Consider the following 23,652-nt stretch of genomic DNA (forward strand, 5'->3'; position numbering starts at 1 on the left):
TATACTCAATTTGTGAAATAGGACTAAATCGCATAAAGTGTGAAAGTTGTGTTCTACTAGCTAAAGGTGTCAAATAGTTATAGAACTTTAAAATAGAGGTCCTTATTGAGTAATTAGACCAGAGTTAGTGGAGGTACACGGAGTAAAATCATGAAATTGTCAAAGTTAGGTTGGTATTAGGTGATTTTATTGATAAAAAAATAAAACAAAAAGAAGACAATAGTGTTCATCTTCTTCTCCACCGAAAATTGCAGCAAAATAGGGGCTTTTGAAGCTTAAAATTTCAGCCACTTAGTTCCCTTGCATGTCAGTGATTCTTTGACCCGTTTTTATTAATTTTTATGTTTTTGGGACCGTAATAGCATAAGCTAGCTAAATAGGGGACTAATTTGTAATATGATTGAAAGTCTAGGGTTTTTCCATGAGAGTATTTTTGTTTTTCTTGAAGTACAATGGAAGAAAATGAATCTTAGTTGTTTAATAAATAACTTTTGTTAAAAGATTTTAAGTGAAATTGTCAATTAGGGACTAAAATGAGAAATGTGAAATTTATGTGTTAAATGTGTGAAATTGTGAAATATATGGGCTGATATAGGTATATATGAAAATTAGTTAGGCTTGTGTATAGATGAAATTGCATGAATTTCATTTTTTACGAGCCTAGGGACTAAATTGTAAAGAAGTCAAATGTTAGGGGCAAAATGGTAATTTTTTCATATTATGAAATTGGACTGAATTGAATAGGATATTTATTAAATTATTTAAATTTGATATTATATAGATCAAGAAAAGTCACTGTCGAAACCATTTTTTGAAAAACGGGGTTCGACTTTATATTTTGAAAAGAAAACGAAAATTGGGAGTCGCCACCAATCTTTTTTTGTTTAGGTGTGATCGGATCACCAAGAAGTTTAGTCGTTTAATAAAACATTTTGGTTTACTAAAACAACGATTTTGGTCTACGAAATTTGAGAAAATGGGTTTGGGAGTCGGTTACGTTTGAGGAAGGATTAGCACCTCGTGGCGCCCAAAATTGGTACCTAATTGATTAATTAATGTATTAATGTCAAAATTGAAAAGATTTAAAATAAATTTTGAAATATGATCCCTTTTTATGAATGTTTGGATAACTTGAGTGGATATTAAGATTCTCTTGTTTCGAAGAAATAAAATATCACATCCAACACGTAGGACACGACATTTCAAACCTTCGATATCAAAATCATCTCATAATTTCCAAATTTATGCATCGAAATTTTAAGAAGGATATTCGATCGTTTGGTCAAACGATAAATCGAAACCCAACACGTAGGGCACTATTTTCTCGAAAATTCCAAACAACGGAATATTGCCTTTGTGTTTTAAAAAAATCCCTTTTTTATGTATCGGATAAAGGCTATGGTACGATTGTATTGTGTTATGCTAAATGAAATTATAATAGCATGCATACCGAAAAATGTAGTAAATGTAATGACATAAATGACGATAATGAGTACAAAATAATCAATAAAATAAATAAAGAATCAATGAACACAATAAGTAACTAAACAAAAATTACTTAATAAAACAAAAGGAAGCTCGAATAATAATGATAAGAACTAATTAAGAAAAAATATTGGGTAAAACAAATAAAAGGATGGTGAGAATAATAATGATAATAACCATATAATAAGAATGACAATAATAATATTATAAGTGAAAACCTAAATGAGTTGATTTATAAAAGTATGCAAACAATGGGTAATAAACAAATGAATCACAATAATAATAAATATTTTAAAATTTGAAATTATTTAAAAGATATAAATAAAATGAATGATAAAATGATAGTAATAAGAGTAACAATGTAAAAAATATGTATATATATATTAATTTAATATACAAAGATACATATAAAAATTTCAAAATAAATATTACGTATGATAGTTTAAAAGAAATGATGTATATAAAATATTTAAAATTGATAATAATTTGAAATCCATGACATGTTCAAAAAATAGAAATAATAATAATAGTAATAATAATGTAAATAAATACAAAAGAAAATATATAATATAACAAAATCAATATAAAATTAATTAGTTTAATAATGATGATAGCAATAGTAATAATATAATAATAAAGTAGATAATAATAATAATAATAATAATAATAATAATACGTTAATAAGAATAATAATAGTATATTAATAATAACAATAATAGAAAGTAATGATAAAATAATAAAAAATAATAATAATAATAAAATAAAGAATAGTGCCAACAATAACATAAATGGTAATAGAAAAGCAATAATAGAAACAGTAATAATAATAAAAGTAATAGTAATAATAATGAAACATATGAATGACAGAACACATAACAATATAAATTTAAAATATGAAATGAGAGTATAAGGAAACAAATAAATAAATAGGCAATGCGTAAACAAATAAAACAAAAACATAATAACCTATAAAGATGGGAATTAAACGAATAAAAGATTAAATCGGAATCAAAAATGAAATTTAGGGTCTGGAGTGTAATATAAATAACGAATAAGGACTGAATCAAAATCAACTGAAGTTAAAAGGATAAATCGTAAAAATAAAAATAAGAGGGGCCTAAATTAAACACGAACAAATAACGAGGATCAAATGAGAAATTATTTCCCGATCCCCAAAACTCACCGTTCAAAGGGATGAAAATAAAATGGAACTAAAATCACATGGCTAAATTTAAAAGAGAAAATGAAAATAGGATCGGGTTGAATAGACTTTAGAAAGCGGAGGGACTGAAATAGCAAATTTCCCTCCATGCAAAACACGCGGATCTGGGGATATTCGGTCGATCACGGGTTAGAGGCCAAAACGACGTCGTTTTGGCCTCGAACCCATATATCAAAACGCGTCGTTTTATGATTGCTATATAAGACAAAATTTCAGATTTTTTTTTCACTTTTAACACTCTCTTCACAAAAAAATTGAAGAATCCTCTCAACCCCTTTTCCCTTTCCAAGATCCGGCACCCAAACTAGTTGTCGACCGTCGCAGGTTCTGCCACCGTCGACCGCCGTCTTGCCAAGGTCGAACTCAAAAGTCACCGATTTTTGACGATTAACCAGGGTAAGTCTCTTCTCTTTCTCTCCTCCTCTTTATATATTTTATTTAAAACAAATTTGAAATAGCAAACAAAAAGGCAAATCGAAATGAAAAAAAATGAAAAGGAAATCCAAGATTAAAACCTTTTGCTTCTGCTTTTTTCTTTTGGCTTTGATTGCTCAATATTCGTGTAATACAATGTTTTTTTTTGTATTAAAAATCGGTTTTCCCCTCTTATAACCAAATAATCTCTATTATTTTATTTTTGCTTGTCCTTCTGCTTTGTTGCCTCTGTTGTCTTTTTGTTTTGCTTGTTGCTTTGGTTTTGCAGGTGTCAGAAGAGCTGGTGGTACGGGCGATGGGACGGGGGCCGACGTGCACGTGGAGGGCGGCGCGGCATAAAAGGGGAAAGACCCTAAGGTTTCTGGAAATTTGTTTAAGTTATGGGCTAGGTTTTGGGGTTAGTTTTTGGGCCATAGAGTATTTGGGCCTTGTAAATGGAGTTGTAATTAGACCATTTAATTTTTATTTGGTTTATTTTTGTTTAGTGGGACCGGGCAAAAATGGGCTTTTACAATCACGTTTGGATTTAAACCGGGGAAAAGAAAAAGTAGTGGATTGAACGGTCGACTTACTCCGTATTAATTTGAGGTAAGTTCGTACAATCACATTGTGTATTTATATACTTTAATTGAATTATATGTATGTGAATTTAATAATTATGTTGTATAAATATGGAATGCATAACTAATATAGTATTATAAATATCGAGCCCTATTTAAACCCTAAAAATTCGTAAGATACAATTGACATGTCATATCATTAGGGTTACCGATTTTGGTTGAGATCCTGCATGTGTTGCGGACTCACCGCAGCTCGTATGAGCTTACCGATTCTTAGCTCTTAAGAGCTTACCGTTATTCAACTCGGAGGAGCTTACTGATATTCAACTCAGATGAGCTTACAGTTTATCACTCATATGAGCATACATGTATAAGAATTGATGGTTTACCGTTCAGTACACTTCGTGTGTACCACCCGCGTATCCTATGATATTCTAGATGGTTTAATGAGCATAGTGTCATTACGGGATTATACAGGTCAATATGAACAAGTGCAGATATTCACATGGAAATGATTGGTATTTGAGATATGGAATCATAGCATAGATGGTTTTCGGTTTTATGCGAACATATGACTAACATGATTATGGATTGTATGATAGGTTTTGGTCAAATTAAATTGAGTTATGTTTTGGTTTATTTACCTAAATTTTTGGTTATATGGTAAGTTTTATTCTATGAATTATGAACTTATTAAGCTTAATTGTTTACTCTGTTTATTGGTTCATGTTTTATAGTATTCTGGAAGCTCACTCGATTCGGAAGTCGTCGGAGATCGCGTCACCCTATCAAATACTCATTTTTGTATTTTGGACTTTATATTTTGAGGTTAAATGGCATGTATAGGTGTTTTGGCTAATGTGGCTTATATGTCTTATGTTGTTTTGGTTATATGTATAGCCATGTGATTTGACTTATTTTGGTATACTTGGTTAAGTAAATATGTATAAATGATCTTTTGGTATGTTGTGTATATTTGCTATGTGAAAGTCATGTTGATGAATTGGTATTGAAAGTGCAAAGTGGTTGAAATTTGAGAATGTTATGAATGCTAAGTTAGACATAATGTCTCATACATGTAATTCACCATTTAGGTAACCTTTGAAGTATGTTGGGTATGTTTTAAGGTGGTCGAATGGATTTGTTTGTTATAAACTTGACATTGGTTGATTTTGTGTGCCTACTATGCCTTAGTTGTATGCATATTGATGTGTGTAGGTTGGTACCACTTTCAAATGAGAAAAATGACTTGGAAAATAGTCTATTTCTATCCACATGGTCGAGAGACAGGCGTGTGTCTCGGTAGTGTGTGATACACGACCATGTGTCCGTGATGTTTCTTTTAAAACCAAGTCAGTAGCTTCACACGGTGTGTGGCTTGGTCGTGCGGCACAATCCAGTTTTCACGGCCTAGCACACACCGCGAGACGAGCATGTGAGGCCATTTCAAAGGGTACACAACCCGGCACACGGTGTGTGGTCCGACAGTGTGACCTAAGTCGAGAGTTACACCGCCGTGTCTCAACCATGTGAAGGACACGGCTTCTGGCCACGGGTGTATGCCTTAGCCGTGTGCCCTAAATTGGATGCTGACGTCAGAAATAGAATGTCAAGGTTTTTAGACATGGGCTAAGACACGGGCGTGTCATGGCTATGTGAGGACACAGGCCATAGACACGGGCATGTGTCGTGCCGTGTGAAAACCCTATAGGTTCAATTTAGAATTTAATTCACACGGCTGTAACACCCCAATTTTCGGGAATCTGTGAATGTTGGCATAGGTTTAATTATGTTAGTGGGCCTCTAGAAGGCCCAAGCTTAAGATAGAACCCGTAATTTTAGTTAATTTTTGTTCCATAAGAAAAGGGAGTGAAATTATGAAATAGGACCTATGTGAAAATGTTTGAAAATGCTATAGGCTAAATTGAAGTGGCCAAATAAATAGGAGTGCAAAATAGGAGGATTTGCATGACAAACCTCCCATTTACATGAAGTGGCCAGCCATCATGTTGTTGTAGACAAAATGTGCACTTGATATCCATAATTTATGGTACAAATTGATACAAATTGATAATGGGTTAGGTAAATGTTCCATGATAATGGGTTAGGTAAATGTTTCATGATAAGAATTTTATGTCTTTTGTATTAAAGAATTAAATGGATGAAATATGAAGTTTTATTAAAAGAAAAAGGGGTGAAAAGAACAAAGTTTTGTCCATCTTTGTTCATCATAGCCTAAAGTTAGAGAAGAGAAAGGAGAGGAGAAAGCTCTTGAATGTTAGGTCACTTGGGGAAGAAAATTGAAGGTAAGTTCATGGTAGTTTGCTTCTATCTTGATGTTCATGAGTTCTTCTTGATTCTATCTTAACTCTTGAAGCATATTTTGGTTTTTGGTTGTGTTGTGAGCATTTGATCATGAATTAAAATGAAGGAAATGGTTGTTGTTTCATGTTCTTTTGATGAAAAATGGAAGATAGGTGAAGTTGAGCCAAACAAATGAACATGCATGTGCCTTAGATGTTAAAGGGAAAAATCAGCTATCATGTTGTGCTTTAAAATGATGAAATGGAGATTATACTTAAGTAAAATCATAGATATGTGATGATTGATTGGTGATATACATGTTTAAATAACAAGCATGCAAGTTAGGTGTGAAAGAGTGATTTGGTAATAAATCTGCTTGGGACAGCAGCAGTAACGTGACTTTGTAAAATCACCATAAATTGTGGGAGATGAATTAGAAGCTGAATAAATTATGTAATTAAATATTAATGAGTCTAGTTTCAAATGGAATAAACGAGAACATATTTTGAATTCTGTACAATGAGAAATTTGATTCGTAATGAAGAGTGGTCAGATTAGTCAAATAGTGAAACATGGGAAACTTTGAAAAAAATCTGGTATTTATTGGCCAAACCAAAAATTCTGAAAATTTTATGGATATAAGATATATGAGTCTATTTTCAGGGAAAATTAACAGCACTTGATTTGGAGTTTCGTAGCTCGAGTTATAAATGATTTAGTGACTGTTGCTCAGGAAGACAGCTTACAGTGAAATTATGATTATGTGGTAAACATTGACAAAATTTGTTAATGAGTTGCTTATTGATTTCTTATAAGCTTACTATGATCTGTAGGTGTGGTTGGCGAATATTGTAAGGGGTTATCGTAGTTTGTATTTGAATAGTTAGATTAACGTGTTAGTAATCCAATTGTAGGCGGTTCGTGTGTGGATCTCAATCGAGATATCGTCGCAAACAGGTGTGTAACTAACACCCTCTTTCATAGTCTGGATCGGCAAAAGTCGAAAAGCCGAAATGCTGAAAACTGGTATTTTGTAAATTTGCGAGTGTGCGAATGCTCGTGAGATAAATCGATTAATGTTTTTGGTAAGCTGCAAAATTTGGACTGCAAAGTGCATGATTTCTGTGCCTTCGATATTTTTGGGCTTAATGGGCCAAAATTGGAATGATGGGCCAACGGGCCCAATTCGATAAGAACTCTCGATACGTGATTCTGTAGTACGTGAAAGGTAGGAATATGCATGAAAAACCCTAAAATAGATAAATTACTGAAATACCTTTAAAAGTGGAAAATTTACAGTTTTACCCCTGGGAGATAAATTACCGAAATACCCCTAGGGTTAAATTGACTTAAATGCATGTTTAACTGTTGTTATTTACTGCATGCCATGTTATTATCGATGCATGGGACTGGGATATTGACGGAGGAAGTCTTGAAAGTGGCTTGTCCACATCTTGGAGGCTTTGCCTCAATTCTTTGATAATCGAGCGAAAGGTCAAGAATGTGGAGTGTTAAATTTGGATGGGTTGAGCTATTCCCACATGGAGTGTATGGCTGGTGCGGTGGAGTGTAGTGGTTGGTGGGTTGAGTAGTCTCCCCAAATGGGCTTGCATATGTTTCTTGATGTTGCATGTATTTTGAAATGGGCCTATGGGCCATCATTTATCTGAATAAGGGCTAAGGCCCGTTTATTATGTCTGAAAAGGGCTCGGCCCAGACCACTGTTACCCAAATGGGCTTGCATATGTTTACTGATGTTGCATGTATTTTGAAATGGGCCTATGGGCCATCTTGTTATCTGAATAAGGGCTAAGGCCCGGTTATTTATAATCTGAAAAGGGCTCGGCCCAATACCATTTATTACTGAATGGGCTTAGGCCCAATGGGCTTGAGTGACTTGCGCTTTGAATGGGTTTTCCTTACGCATGAGTTTCCCCAAACTCACCCTTTTATTTTCATCCACGCAGAAAATCCCCAACCATAGTGGGCTTGGAGTCGTGAGGGAATTGGAGTGGCCACCGTTCATGAACGCCCAATTTTCGGAATCTGTGAATGTTGGCATAGGTTTAATTATGTTAGTGGGCCTCTAGAAAGCCCAAGCTTAAGATAGAACCCGCAATTTTAGTTAATTTTTGTTCCATAAGAAAAAGGGGTGAAATTATGAAATAGGACCTATGTGAAAATGTTTGAAAATGCTATAGGCTAAATTGAAGTGGCCAAATAAATAGGAGTGCAAAATAGGAGGATTTGCATGACAAACCTCCCATTTACATGAAGTGGCCAGCCATCATGTTGTTGTAGACAAAATGTACACTTGATATCCATAATTTATGGTACAAATTGATACAAATTGATAATAGGTTAGGTAAATGTTTCATGATAATAGGTTAGGTAAATGTTCCATGATAATAGGTTAGGTAAATGTTCCATAATAATGGGTTAGGTAAATGTTTCATGATAATAGGTTAGGTAAATGTTTCATGATAAGACTTTCATGTCTTTTGTATTAAAGAATTAAATGGATGAAATATGAAGTTTTATTAAAAGAAAAAGGGGTGAAAAGAACAAAGTTTTGTCCATCTTTGTTCATCATAGCTGAAGTTAGAGAAGAGAAAGGAGAGGAGAAAGCTCTTGAGTATTCGGTCATTAGGAGGAGGAAAATTGAAGGTAAGTTCTTGGTACATTGCTTCTATTTTGAGGTTCATGAGTTCTTCTTGATTCTACCTTAACTCTTGAAATATATTTTGATTTTTAGTTGTGTTGTGAGCATTTGGTCATAAATTAAAATGAAGGACATGGTTGTTGTTTCATGTTCTTTTGATGAAAAATAGAAGATATGTGAAGTTGAGCCAAACAAATGAGCATGCATGTGCCTTAGATGCTAAAGGAAAAATCGGCTAACATGTTGTGCTTTAAAATGATGAAATGGAGATTATGCTTAGGTAAAAATCATAGATATGTGATGATTGATTGGTGATATACATGTTTAAATAACATGCATGCAAGAAAGGTGTATGAATGAGTGATTTGGTAATAAATCTACTTGGGACAGCAGCAGTAATGTGACTTTGGAAAATCACCATAAATTGTGGGAGATGAATTAGAAGCTGAATAAATTATGTAATTAAATCTTATTGAGTCTAGTTTCTAATGAAATAAACAAGAACATATTTTGAATTCTGTACAATGAGAAATTTGATTCATAATGAAGAGTGGTCAGATTAGTCAAACAGTGAAACATGGGAAACTTTGAGAAAAATCTGGTATTAATTGGCTAAACCAAAACTTCTGAAAATTTTATGGATAGAAGATATATGAGTCTATTTTCAGGGAAAATTAACAGAACTTGATTTGGAGTTTTGTAGCTCCAGTTATAAATGATTTAGTGACTGTTGCTCAGGAAGACAGCTTGCAATGAAATTATGATTATGTGGTAAACATTGACAAAAATTTGTTAATGAGTTGCTTATTGATTTCTTATAAGCTTACTATGATCTGTAGGTGTGGTTGGCTGAATATTGTAAGGGGTTAATACGTAGTTCGTATTTGAATAGTTAGATTAACGTGTTAGTAATCCAATTGTAGGCGGTTCGTGTGTGGATCTCGTCGAAGATATCGTCATAAACATGTGTGTAATGACACCCTCTCATAGAATAGATTGGCAAAAGCCGAAAAGTCGAAATGCTTAAAAGTCGGTATTTTGGGAATTTCTTGAGTGTCTGAATGCTTGTAAGATATTTGGGTTTGTATATTTGGTAATCTAAAGTAATAAACTGCGATGCGCGATTTAGTACATTTTGATAATTTGGGCTTAATGGGCCAAAGATCGGGTTCATGGGCCAACTGCCCAATTTAGTAAGTATGTGCGGTAAGTGTTCTGATAGTACGTAAATAGTTAGGATATGCATGAAAACCCTAAAAGTAGCTAAATTACTATAATACCCCTATGTATGGAAAATTACTGTTATACCCCTAGGTGCAAAATTACCGTTATACCCCTAGGGTTAATTTTGATTGAAAAGCATGACGATCGATTACGTATGATTTATGCCATAATTATATATCATTGCATGGGGACATGGGTTATATTATGGAGGAAGCGTTACGGTGGCTCGCCACAAATATCGATCTGGTGGCTCGCCACATATATCTCTGATACGTGGCTTTGCCACGATTATCTATATCTGGTGACTCTGTCACATTATACATTCTGCGACCATGCTGCAAATTACGTGGTGTGTAGCGGTTGGGTGGGTCGAGTTGTCTCCCCACACGGTGTAAGGTTGGTACGGGGTGTATACGATTGGATATGGTTGGGTTTACGCATAAACATGTAATATACATTACGTTACATTATGGGCCTATGGGCTTTATTCGAATTACATTGCTCGGCTAAGGCCAACTTATTCTATTTCGTGGTTTAAGCCGATATAGGCTATGGTTGGGTTAATTTACACATTGAGTTTCCCAAACTCACCCCTTTATTTTCATCCACGCAGTAATCCCCAACCATAGTGGGCTTGGAGTCGTGAGGGAATTGGAGTGGCCACATTCGAAAGTTTGATTTTCTTACGGTGAACTGGACATCCTTTTAATTACGTTTGAAGTTTTGGGTTTTAAATGTAATAAGGCCGCTTATTTATTTTGATGGTTTTTTATATGTATTACTAAGATAGGTAATACTTATTTTAACTGTTGAAATTGGATAGCTTTAGGTAGCGTTTTCAAAAACAACAGTTGATTTCAAAATAACACGACAACAAGCAAAGCTTCCGCAATGAAAGTATTTTCCAAAATTAATCACTTTTCCTAAAATGACTTAATCAAATTGGTTTCTAGAAATATCCATGACGTTAAAGTGTGGCAATGGCGGTATGCATGTCTAGGATTGGATCCGAAGGAGCTTGGTATAGCGATCCGATGGACTCACCACCTCTTTTCCGGTCTCCTACGATGCATGACTTCCATTCACTTTAACCTTTAATGAATTAATTTTTGAACATCAAGTACGATTTTCGGACTTAGAATGGAAAATTTTTTTTTTTTACGTTTTTGATGTGGCATGCCGGATCCGGCCATAACTTCTGGGCCGGGTTTGGGGTGTTAAACGTTCTGAAAGTTTTATTTTCTTCTGGTGAACTGGACATCCTTTTATTTACGTTTGATGTTTTGGGTTTTTAAATGTAATAAGGCCGCTTAATTATTTTTAATGGTTTTAATATGTATTACTAAGATAGGTATTACTTATTTTAACTGTTGAAATTGGATAGCTTTAGGGCGCATTTTCAAAAACAACAGTTGATTTCAAAATAACACGACAACAAGCAAAGCTTCCGCAATGAAAGTATTTTCCAAAATTAATCACTTTTCCTAAAATGACTTAATCAAATCGGTTTCCTAGAAATATCCATGACGTTAAGGTGTGGCAATGGCGGTATGCATGTCTAGGATTGGATCCGAAGGAGCTTGGTATAGCGATCCGATGGACTCACCACCTCTTTTCCGGTTTCCTACCTAGTGCACACCTCCATTCACTTTAACCCTTAATGAAATTATCTTTTAAAACACTAAGTAGGTTTTTCGGATCAACAATATAAAATGTTTTTTAACGCTTCGATGTGGCATGTCGGATCCACCATAACGTCTGGGCGAGTTTGGGGTGTTACGGGTATGGTACACGGGCTTGTCCCTAGATGCTTAGGCGTGTGTGTCACACGGCCATCAGCACACCATGTTATAATGACCGCATGGGCGTGTTGCCCTTTCCACACGGGCGTGTGCCCTATTTCAGGAGTTATTTTTCTAAAGTTAGTTAAAGGACCCGGATTGGTCCTAATTGGTTTGCAATGAATGTTTGGGGCCTCGTAGGCCCATATTAAGGAGTTTAAAAAAAGTTCGAAAAAGTTTTTAATTTGTCCGAGTTTTAATGACATCTAAATGATTGTATGCATGTGATTAAGTGTGGAAAGCCTCGTATTCAGTCCCAGAGTAGGGCTCGAGTGTGGGGTGTTACATTATGAGTAGACCTAGATCCTACATCGCTAAAGAAAATAAGAGAAATAAGACTTAGGATCTATATAAAGACATATTTTGTATGTTTTATTTTTACAAGAGGTGGCACAAAAAAAAGATATTAAGGATGAAAATGTTTTCTTTTACAAATACACTAAAAACATGTTTTCATAAAATCGACCTAATCTCATAATTTTTAGAGAAAAATATCTAATCTGATAATTATTTAAAAAAAGATGTTTTTCATACATTCACTCAATTATTTCCATTCAAAATATTATCTCATCTATACAATTTGATGATATTTTAATTTATCATTTTAATTATTGGGACAATTTTTTATGTGACTTAAAATAATTGTTAATTTTTTTATATTTTTAATGAATAAAAATAAGTTTTATGTTTAAATATTAATTTTAACTCAATATTTTTTAAAAAAATAAATAGATATTTTCGAGACCAAACCCATCAAAGCATGTTTGTGAAACACGAGGCTACCAAAACAAGCTGGAATTAAATTTTTATAATTTTTCTTAAATTATCTCTGTAGAATATCAATAATAGGTTAAAGTATTTAAAATCTCTTATTATATTAATTTTTATTATTAAATAAATTAATTTAATTTTATATTATTAAATAATTAATTAGTTAATTAAATTTATTATATAGAAAATATATTGAAAATTACTTTTTATTGAAATTTAATTTCAAAAAGACTCCATTTATAAAATCATAAAAATTTTAAAAATTATCTCGTGGAATAATAAATAATATTTGTCATACGGTAAATGTTAATTATATTTCAATTTAATTTAATTTTATTCTTTTTAATAACAAGGAAACTAATTTGATCTATTTAATAGTAGAGGATTAATTTGATCAAATTCCTATAATAGAGGACCTCTCAAGTACATTCACATTTAATAATATATATATAGTATTATTTAAGCATCTGATTGAGTTAGTGTCACTAGTCAATCAAGCACTATTTCAATTAGAGAAATTACAAAATATTATTTCGTAATTAAAATAAATTATCTTATCTAAGAATATTTTAATTTTTTTATTTAAAATTAGTAACCATGTCAAAGGAGAACTCCTTTCAATAGAAGCATCAATACATTCCCTTGATAAGTTGTTTCAACAAAGGTGTGATGGACGTTAATTCTTCAACAATTTCGTAAGTATTGAGTTTTAACTCATAGCAATAAAAATCTTTTGCACGAAATCTTGAGAGAATATTCATAATGTTTGGAATAATCTCAATTTGATTTCTAGTAGTTGCTATATTAGTTGCAACTTCATGTTTCACTCGAACATCAACCAATCGATAATATGTTCTCTCTCATATTTATTTCTAGTTGCATCTTGACTGAATTGCAATTGTATTGTAACAAATTTCCATATAAGATGATTCAATATCTTATAACAATAGCATATGATATAACCAACAAAACCACGATAATAGCAAATAACATTTTTTTCTTATTCTCCATCATTTCATGAGATAGCCTCTCATTCTTCTTCCAGTACTCTATTTTTGGAAGTATCTTATGGCAGCTGTAGACTGAGTTCAAGCTTGAGATCTTTCAAGAGGTTTTTTTGTATCTAAGCCTGATATGGCTTGGTACTCCACAATGATGGCACACAAGTGTACCTTTAGGTCTCTAAATCTTCTCATCATTGTGGACAATTTCTTCTTTCATTGAATTTTCATGTTTCTCTCTATTGCCTTTTGCTTTAACAAAAACAATTGAAGACATTGTTTCATCACATCAAGTCCACCTCAGCCTAACATATTCATCACATCAAGTCCAGCAGCAAGAATCTCAACTAACATATTCATTGTTGACCCTATCCTTTCAAAATCAATTGGGTAGTTGAGAACTTTACAATTTCACTGAGTTAGACACTTTTAACGTTAAAAAAAGTGTAGGTTTTTTACCTAAATAATTTAAAAATACTGAAATAGTGTCTCAGCTGAATTATATATGAAAATGGTATTTTTTGAATCGCTTATCGACAAACACAATAAATTTTTATATTAAAAATATATTTTTTATTATTTTATTTTATTAAAATATTTAAATATATATATACATGTCAAAATACAATCAACAGATCAAAATAAGGGTTAAAAATACCCGAGACAAGCCACGCTTGTCAGATAGACGCAACTGGTCACTCCTGTCAGGTAGTCGTGACTGCCTCCCTCCTGCGCCCCTCTGCCCCGATCAAAAATATTTTTTGTTATTAATTGTTATTTATAAATTGTTTATGTTTAATGTTTATAGTTTTGTGTTAATATTTTGTATAAATGTAATTTTTTATAATTATTTTAAAATTAATTTATTAGTAATTTAGGATTATGTTATAAATTGTTGTGTTTGTAATTATTTAAAATTAATTTATTAGTAATTTAGGATTATGTTATAAATTGTTGTGTTTAGTTTAGTATTTGGTGAGTTTTTAGTAATGTAAAATTATTTTGTTAAATATTTTTCTAGTAATTTATTATAAATTTTTACATTTTGTGAGTTTTAGTAATGTAAAAATATTTTGTTAAATATTTTGTTAGTAATTTATTATAAATTTTTGAGTTTTGTGAGTTTTGGTAATGTAAAATTATTTTGTTAAATATTTTGTTAGTAATTTATTATAAATTATTGTGTTTTGTGAGTTTTAGTAATGTAAATTTTTTAAAAAATAATTTTATAGCTATTTTGTTCAACCAATCACGCCTGTCAGATAGGCTCCACTAGTTGCGCCTACCAGATAGGCGCCACCTACCCCCATACCATTTTCGTATCTCTACACGGGTCATATACTGATCCGGGAAAAAAATACATGTAACGACCCGTTTTCAATGAAATCGGAATAGTGATTTTGGGACCACAAATCTGATGTTGTAAAATTTATTTTAATATATTTTTAATATCCATAGCATGTTAGAACCATGGAATAAAAATTTCGTTCAAAAATTTTACTGTTTATATACTCAATTTGTGAAATAGGACTAAATCGCATAAAGTGTGAAAGTTGTGTTCTACTAGCTAAAGGTGTCAAATAGTTATAGAACTTTAAAATAGAGGTCCTTATTGAGTAATTAGACCAGAGTTAGTGGAGGTACATGGAGTAAAATCATGAAATTGTCAAAGTTAGGTTGGTATTAGGTGATTTTATTGATAAAAAAATAAAACAAAAAGAAGACAATAGTGTTCATCTTCTTCTCCACGAAAATTGCAGCAAAATAGGGTTTTGAAGCTTAAAATTTCAGCCACTTAGTTCCCTTGCATGTCGGTGATTCTTTGACCCGTTTTTATTAATTTTTATGTTTTGGGACCGTAATAGCATAAGCTAGCTAAATAGGGACTAATTTGTAATATGATTGAAAGTCTAGGGTTTTTCCATGAGAGTATTTTTGTTTTTCTTGAAGTACAATGGAAGAAAATGAATCTTAGTTGTTTAATAAATAACTTTTGTTAAAAGATTTTAAGTGAAATTGTCAATTAGGGACTAAAATGAGAAATGTGAAATTTATGTGTTAAATGTGTGAAATTGTGAAATATATGGGCTGATATAGGTATATATGAAAATTAGTTAGGCTTGTGTATAGATGAAATTGCATGAATTTCATTTTTTACGAGCCTAGGGACTAAATTGTAAAGAAGTCAAATGTTAGGGGCAAAATGGTAATTTTTTCATATTATGAAATTGGACTGAATTGAATAGGATATTTATTAAATTATTTAAATTTGATATTATATAGATCAAGAAAAGTCACTGTCGAAACCATTTTTTGAAAAACGGGGTTCGACTTTATATTTTGAAAAGAAAACGAAAATTGGGAGTCGCCACCAATCTTTTTTTGTTTAGGTGTGATCGGATCACCAAGAAGTTTAGTCGTTTAATAAAACATTTTGGTTTACTAAAACAACGATTTTGGTCTACTGAAATTTGAGAAAATGGGTTTGGGAGTCGATTACGTCGAGGAAGGATTAGCACCCTCGTGGCGCCCAAAATTGGTACCTAATTGATTAATTAATGTATTAATGTCAAAAATTGAAAAGATTTAAAATAAATTTTGAAATATGATCCCTTTTTTATGAATGTTTGGATAACTTGAGTGGATATTAAGATTCTCTTGTTTCGAAGAAATAAAATATCACATCCAACACGTAGGACACGACATTTCAAACCTTCGATATCAAAATCATCTCATAATTTCCAAATTTATGCATCGAAATTTTAAGAAGGATATTCGATCGTTTGGTCAAACGATAAATCGAAACCCAACACGTAGGGCACTATTTTCTCGAAAATTCCAAACAATGAAATATTGCCTTTGTGTTTTAAAAAAATCCCTTTTTTATGTATCGGATAAAGGCTATGGTACGATTGTATTGTGTTATGCGAAATGAAATTATAATAGCATGCATACCGAAAAATGTAGTAAATGTAATGACATAAATGACGATAATGAGTACAAAATAATCAATAAAATAAATAAAGAATCAATGAACACAATAAGTAACTAAACAAAATTACTTAATAAAACAAAAGGAAGCTCGAATAATAATGATAAGAACTAATTAAGAAAAATATTGGGTAAAACAAATAAAAGGATGGTGAGAATAATAATGATAATAACCATATAATAAGAATGACAATAATAATATTATAAGTGAAAACCTAAATGAGTTGATTTATAAAAGTATGCAAACAATGGGTAATAAACAAATGAATCACAATAATAATAAATATTTTAAAATTTGAAATTATTTAAAAGATATAAATAAAATGAATGATAAAATGATAGTAATAAGAGTAACAATGTAAAAAATATGTATATATATATTAATTTAATATACAAAGATACATATAAAAATTTCAAAATAAATATTACGTATGATAGTTTAAAAGAAATGATGTATATAAAATATTTAAAATTGATAATAATTTGAAATCCATGACATGTTCAAAAAATAGAAATAATAATAATAGTAATAATAATGTAAATAAATACAAAAGAAAATATATAATATAACAAAATCAATATAAAATTAATTAGTTTAATAATGATGATAGCAATAGTAATAATATAATAATAAAGTAGATAATAATAATAATAATAATAATAATAATAATACGTTAATAAGAATAATAATAGTATATTAATAATAACAATAATAGAAAGTAATGATAAAATAATAAAAATAATAATAATAATAAAATAAAGAATAGTGCCAACAATAACATAAATGGTAATAGAAAAGCAATAATAGAAACAGTAATAATAATAAAAGTAATAGTAATAATAGTGAAACATATGAATGACAGAACACATAACAATATAAATTTAAAATATGAAATGAGAGTATAAGGAAACAAATAAATAAATAGGCAATGCGTAAACAAATAAAACAAAAACATAATAACCTATAAAGATGGGAATTAAACGAATAAAAGATTAAATCGGAATCAAAAATGAAATTTAGGGTCTGGAGTGTAATATAAATAACCAATAAGGACTGAATCAAAATCAACTGAAGTTAAAAGGGATAAATCGTAAAAAATAAAAATAAGAGGGGGCCTAAATTAAACACGCGAACAAATAACGAGGATCAAATGAGAAATTATTTCCCAGATCCCCAAAACTCACCGTTCCAAAGGGGATGAAAATAAAATGGAACTAAAATCACATGGCTAAATTTAAAAGAGAAAAATGAAAATAGGATCAGGTTGAATAGACTTTAGAAAGCGGAGGGACCGAAATAGCAAATTTCCCCTCCATGCGAAAACACGCGGATCCTGGGGGATATTCGGGTCAGATCACGGGTTAGAGGCCAAAATGACGTCGTTTTGGCCTCTGAACCCATATATCAAAACGGCGTCGTTTTATGATTGCTATATAAGACAAAATTTCAGATTTTTTTTTCACTTTTAACACTCTCTTCACAAAAAAATTGAAGAATCCTCTCAACCCCTTTTCCCTTTCCAAGATCCGGCACCCAAACTAGTTGTCGACCGTCGCAGGTTCTGCCACCGTCGACCGCCGTGCGCGGCGGTCGGAACTCCAAAAGTCACCGATTTTTGACGATTAACCAGGGTAAGTCTCTTCTCTTTCTCTCCTCCTCTTTATATATTTTATTTAAAACAAATTTGAAATAGCAAACCAAAAGGCAAATCGAAATGAAAAAAAATGAAAAGGAAATCCAAGATTAAAACCTTTTGCTTCTGCTTTTTTCTTTTGGCTTTGATTGCTCAATATTCGTGTAATACAATGTTTTTTTTTGTATTAAAAATCGGTTTTCCCCTCTTATAACCAAATAATCTCTATTATTTTATTTTTGCTTGTCCTTCTGCTTTGTTGCCTCTGTTGTCTTTTTGTTTTGCTTGTTGCTTTGGTTTTGCAGGTGTCAGAAGAGCTGGTGGTACGGGCGATGGGACGGGGGCCGACGTGCACGTGGAGGGCGGCGCGGCGCAAAAGGGGAAAGACCCTAAGGTTTCTGGAAATTTGTTTAAGTTATGGGCTAGGTTTTGGGGTTAGTTTTTGGGCCATAGAGTATTTGGGCCTTGTAAATGGAGTTGTAATTAGACCATTTAATTTTTATTTGGTTTATTTTTGTTTAGTGGGACCGGGCAAAAATGGGCTTTTACAGTCACGTTCGGATTTAAACCGGGGAAAAGAAAAAGTAGTGGATTGAACGGTCGACTTACTCCGTATTAATTTGAGGTAAGTTCGTACAATCACATTGTGTATTTATATACTTTAATTGAATTATATGTATGTGAATTTAATAATTATGTTGTATAAATATGGAATGCATAACTAATATAGTATTATAAATATCGGGCCCTATTTAAACCCTAAAAATTCGTAAGATACAAATGACATGTCATATCATTAGGGTTACCGATTTTGGTTGAGATCCTGCATGTGTTGCGGACTCACCGCAATCGTATGAGCTACTGATTCTTAGCTCTTAAGAGCTTACCGTTATTCAACTCGGAGGAGCTTCGATATTCAACTCGGATGAGCTTACGGTTTATCACTCATATGAGCATACATGTATAAGAATTGATGGTTTACTGTTCAAGACACTTCGTGTGTACCACCAGCGTATCCTATGATATTCTAGATGGTTTAATGAGCATAGTGTCATTACGGGATTATACAGGTCAATATGAACAAGTGCAGATATTCACATGGAAATGATTGGTATTTGAGATATGGAATCATAGCATAGATGGTTTTCGGTTTTATGCGAACATATGACTAACATGATTATGGATTGTATGATAGGTTTTGGTCAAATTAAATTGAGTTATGTTTTGGTTTATTTACCTAAATTTTTGGTTATATGGTAAGTTTTATTCTATGAATTATGAACTTATTAAGCTTAATTGTTTACTCTGTTTATTGGTTCATGTTTTATAGTATTCGGAAGCTCACTCGATTCGGAGTCGTCGGAGATCGCGTCACCCTATCAAATACTCATTTTGTATTTTGGACTTTATATTTTGAGGTTAAATGGCATGTATAGGTGTTTTGGCTAATGTGGCTTATATGTCTTATGTTGTTTTGGTTATATGTATAGCCATGTGATTTGACTTATTTTGGTATACTTGGTTAAGTAAATATGTATAAATGATCTTTTGGTATGTTGTGTATATTTGCTATGTGAAAGTCATGTTGATGAATTGGTATTGAAAGTGCAAAGTGGTTGAAATTTGAGAATGTTATGAATGCTAAGTTAGACATAATGTCTCATACATGTAATTCACCATTTAGGTAACCTTTGAAGTATGTTGGGTATGTTTTAAGGTGGTCGAATGGATTTGTTTGTTATAAACTTGACATTGGTTGATTTTGTGTGCCTACTATGCCTTAGTTGTATGCATATTGATGTGTGTAGGTTGGTACCACTTTCAGTGAGAAAAATGACTTGGAAAATAGTCTATTTCTATCCACATGGTCAGAGACACGGGCGTGTGTCTCAGCCGTGTGTGATACACGGCCATGTGTCCCGTGATGTTTCTTTTAAAACCAAGTCAGTAGCTTCACACGGGTGTGTGGCTTGGTCGTCTTGGCACAATCCAGTTTTCACGGCCTAGCACACACCGCGAGCGAGCATGTGAGGCCATTTCAAAGGGTACACAACCTGGCACACGGGTGTGTGGTCTGACGGTGTGACCCAAGTCAGAGAGTTACACGGCCGTGTGTCTCAGCCATGTGAAGGACACGGCTTCTGGCCACGGGTGTATGCCTTAGCCGTGTGCCCTAAATTGGATGCTGACGTCAGAAACAGAATGTCAAGGTTTTTAGACATGGGCTAAGACACGGGCGTGTCATGGCTATGTGAGGGACACAGGCCATAGACACGGGCATGTGTCAGGCCGTGTGAAAACCCCTATAGGTTCGAATTTAGAATTTAATTCACACGGGCTGTAACACCCCAATTTTCGGGAATCCTGTGAATGTTGGCATAGGTTTAATTATGTTAGTGGGCCTCTAGAAGGCCCAAGCTTAAGATAGAACCCGGTAATTTTAGTTAATTTTTGTTCCATAAGAAAAAGGGAGTGAAATTATGAAATAGGACCTATGTGAAAATGTTTGAAAATGCTATAGGCTAAATTGAAGTGGCCAAATAAATAGGAGTGCAAAATAGGAGGATTTGCATGACAAACCTCCCATTTTACATGAAGTGGCCAGCCATCATGTTGTTGTAGACAAAATGTGCACTTGATATCCATAATTTATGGTACAAATTGATACAAATTGATAATGGGTTAGGTAAATGTTCCATGATAATGGGTTAGGTAAATGTTTCATGATAAGAATTTTATGTCTTTTGTATTAAAGAATTAAATGGATGAAATATGAAGTTTTATTAAAAGAAAAAGGGGTGAAAAGAACAAAGTTTTGTCCATCTTTGTTCATCATAGCCTAAAGTTAGAGAAGAGAAAGGAGAGGAGAAAGCTCTTGAATGTTCGGTCACTTGGGGAAGAAAATTGAAGGTAAGTTCATGGTAGTTTGCTTCTATCTTGATGTTCATGAGTTCTTCTTGATTCTATCTTAACTCTTGAAGCATATTTTGGTTTTTGGTTGTGTTGTGAGCATTTGATCATGAATTAAAATGAAGGAAATGGTTGTTGTTTCATGTTCTTTTGATGAAAAATGGAAGATAGGTGAAGTTGAGCCAAACAAATGAACATGCATGTGCCTTAGATGTTAAAGGGAAAAATCAGCTATCATGTTGTGCTTTAAAATGATGAAATGGAGATTATACTTAAGTAAAATCATAGATATGTGATGATTGATTGGTGATATACATGTTTAAATAACAAGCATGCAAGTTAGGTGTGAAAGAGTGATTTGGTAATAAATCTGCTTGGGACAGCAGCAGTAACGTGACTTTGTAAAATCACCATAAATTGTGGGAGATGAATTAGAAGCTGAATAAATTATGTAATTAAATATTAATGAGTCTAGTTTCAAATGGAATAAACGAGAACATATTTTGAATTCTGTACAATGAGAAATTTGATTCGTAATGAAGAGTGGTCAGATTAGTCAAATAGTGAAACATGGGAAACTTTGAAAAAAATCTGGTATTTATTGGCCAAACCAAAAATTCTGAAAATTTTATGGATATAAGATATATGAGTCTATTTTCAGGGAAAATTAACAGCACTTGATTTGGAGTTTCGTAGCTCGAGTTATAAATGATTTAGTGACTGTTGCTCAGGAAGACAGCTTACAGTGAAATTATGATTATGTGGTAAACATTGACAAAAATTTGTTAATGAGTTGCTTATTGATTTCTTATAAGCTTACTATGATCTGTAGGTGTGGTTGGCCGAATATTGTAAGGGGTTAATACGTAGTTTGTATTTGAATAGTTAGATTAACGTGTTAGTAATCCAATTGTAGGCGGTTCGTGTGTGGATCTCGTCGAGATATCGTCGCAAAATGTGTGTAACTAACACCCTCTTTCATAGTCCGGATCGGCAAAAGTCGAAAAGCGAAATCTTTGGCGGTATTTTGTAAATTTGCGAGTGTCGCGAATGCTCGTGAGATAAATCGATTAATGTTTTGGTAAGCTGCAAAATTTGGACCGCAAAGTGCATGATTTACGTGCCTTCGATATTTTTGGGCTTAATGGGCCAAAATTGGAATGATGGGCCAATCTGCCCAATTCGATAAGAACTCTCGTCACGTGATTCGTAGTACGTGAAAGGTAGGAATATGCATGAAAAACCCTAAAATAGATAAATTACTGAAATACCTTTAAAAGTGGAAAATTTACAGTTTTACCCCTGGGAGATAAATTACCGAAATACCCCTAGGGTTAAATTGACTTAAATGCATGTTTAACTGTTGTTATTTACTGCATGCCATGTTATTATCTGATGCATGGGACTGGGATATTGACGGAGGAAGTACTGAAAGTGGCTTGTCCACATACTGGAGGCTTTGCCTCAATTTATCGATAACTGAGCAAAGCAAGGTGCAAGAATCGTGAGTGTTAAATGGATGGGTTGAGCTATTCCCCACATGGAGTGTATGGCTGGTACGGGTGGAGTGTAGTGGTTGGTGGGTTGAGTAGTCTCCCCAAATGGGCTTGCATATGTTTACTGATGTTGCATGTATTTTGAAATGGGCCTATGGGCCATATCATTATCTGAATAAGGGCTAAGGCCCGGTTTATTGTAATCTGAAAAGGGCTCGCCCAAGACCACTGTTACCCAAATGGGCTTGCATATGTTTACTGATGTTGCATGTATTTTGAAATGGGCCTATGGGCCATCTTGTTATCTGAATAAGGGCTAAGGCCCGGTTTATTATAATGAAAAGGGCTCGCCCAATACCACTGTTACTGAATGGGCTTAGGCCCAATGGGCTTGAGCTGACTTGCGCTTTGAATGGGTTTTCCTTACGCACTGAGTTTCCCCAAACTCACCCCTTTTATTTTCATCCACGCAGAAAATCCCCAACCATAGTGGGCTTGGAGCTGTGAGGGAATTCGGAGTGGCCACCCGTTCTGTAACGCCCCAATTTTCGGGAATCCTGTGAATGTTGGCATAGGTTTAATTATGTTAGTGGGCCTCTAGAAAGCCCAAGCTTAAGATAGAACCCGGCAATTTTAGTTAATTTTTGTTCCATAAGAAAAAGGGGGTGAAATTATGAAATAGGACCTATGTGAAAATGTTTGAAAATGCTATAGGCTAAATTGAAGTGGCCAAATAAATAGGAGTGCAAAATAGGAGGATTTGCATGACAAACCTCCCATTTTACATGAAGTGGCCAGCCATCATGTTGTTGTAGACAAAATGTACACTTGATATCCATAATTTATGGTACAAATTGATACAAATTGATAATAGGTTAGGTAAATGTTTCATGATAATAGGTTAGGTAAATGTTCCATGATAATAGGTTAGGTAAATGTTCCATAATAATGGGTTAGGTAAATGTTTCATGATAATAGGTTAGGTAAATGTTTCATGATAAGACTTTCATGTCTTTTGTATTAAAGAATTAAATGGATGAAATATGAAGTTTTATTAAAAGAAAAAGGGGTGAAAAGAACAAAGTTTTGTCCATCTTTGTTCATCATAGCTGAAGT

The 23,652-nt window shown here is 33.0% G+C and overlaps 2 long non-coding RNA genes across 2 annotated transcripts in view; both read left to right on the forward strand.

Moving 5' to 3' along the window:
* LOC128285641 (uncharacterized) overlaps positions 1-23,338 on the forward strand; it is a 36,238-nt gene extending 12,900 nt beyond the window's left edge. Inside the window, exon 3 of the long non-coding RNA XR_008276159.1 lies at positions 23,010-23,338. This is a non-coding gene — a long non-coding RNA (uncharacterized LOC128285641). The remainder of the gene's footprint in view (positions 1-23,009) is intronic.
* On the forward strand, positions 17,964-18,705 carry LOC108464743 (uncharacterized). Its single transcript, XR_001868345.2, has 3 exons — positions 17,964-18,128; positions 18,436-18,524; positions 18,653-18,705. It is a non-coding gene; the product is annotated as an uncharacterized LOC108464743 (long non-coding RNA).
* Positions 23,339-23,652: the final 314 nt, after the last annotated feature.

The sequence above is a fragment of the Gossypium arboreum genome, chromosome 12 (genome assembly GCF_025698485.1).
Source record: "Gossypium arboreum isolate Shixiya-1 chromosome 12, ASM2569848v2, whole genome shotgun sequence".
NCBI lineage: Eukaryota > Viridiplantae > Streptophyta > Magnoliopsida > Malvales > Malvaceae > Gossypium > Gossypium arboreum.